Genomic DNA, 509 nt, shown 5'->3' on the forward strand with positions numbered 1-509 from the left:
ATCTCCAGCCTCACAAATAGTTTATTTTTTAAAAGAATTGTGGGAAATAGTTTATGGAAAGAAGCCACATATTTTCTTCTGAGATAATCCTTATTTGAATCCTTGTTTGTTACATCTATTTCGTGTTAGACGCTTCTTGAGTTGGTCGGCATGCTTTCCCTAATCCTCATCTGACAGACTATATGTGCATTTTACGGAGGAGGAGGAATGGTTGCCGGAGAGCATGCAGATGGGAAAGGACATAAACAGCAGTGAAGCTCATGGAGGCATGGCTGCAGAGTCCGTGTGGACGCTGTGGCATCGCATCCACCCTTTGGAATGATGCTTCGGCCACCCCATACTCTATGGTCAGAGAGAATTCTTGAAAGAACCAAAATATAAGGAAGTTAACAAATGTGACTGTTGTATGTGTGGAATCAACTGACATGATGCTGGCTATCATGTAAGGGACCATGCGATCTCCTGTCTTTCTCTCCCTCCCTCCCTCCCTCCCTCCCTCCCTCCCTCCC

Source organism: Grammomys surdaster, unplaced genomic scaffold, assembly GCF_004785775.1.
Source record: "Grammomys surdaster isolate TR1022 unplaced genomic scaffold, NIH_TR_1.0 172, whole genome shotgun sequence".
Lineage (NCBI taxonomy): Eukaryota > Metazoa > Chordata > Mammalia > Rodentia > Muridae > Grammomys > Grammomys surdaster.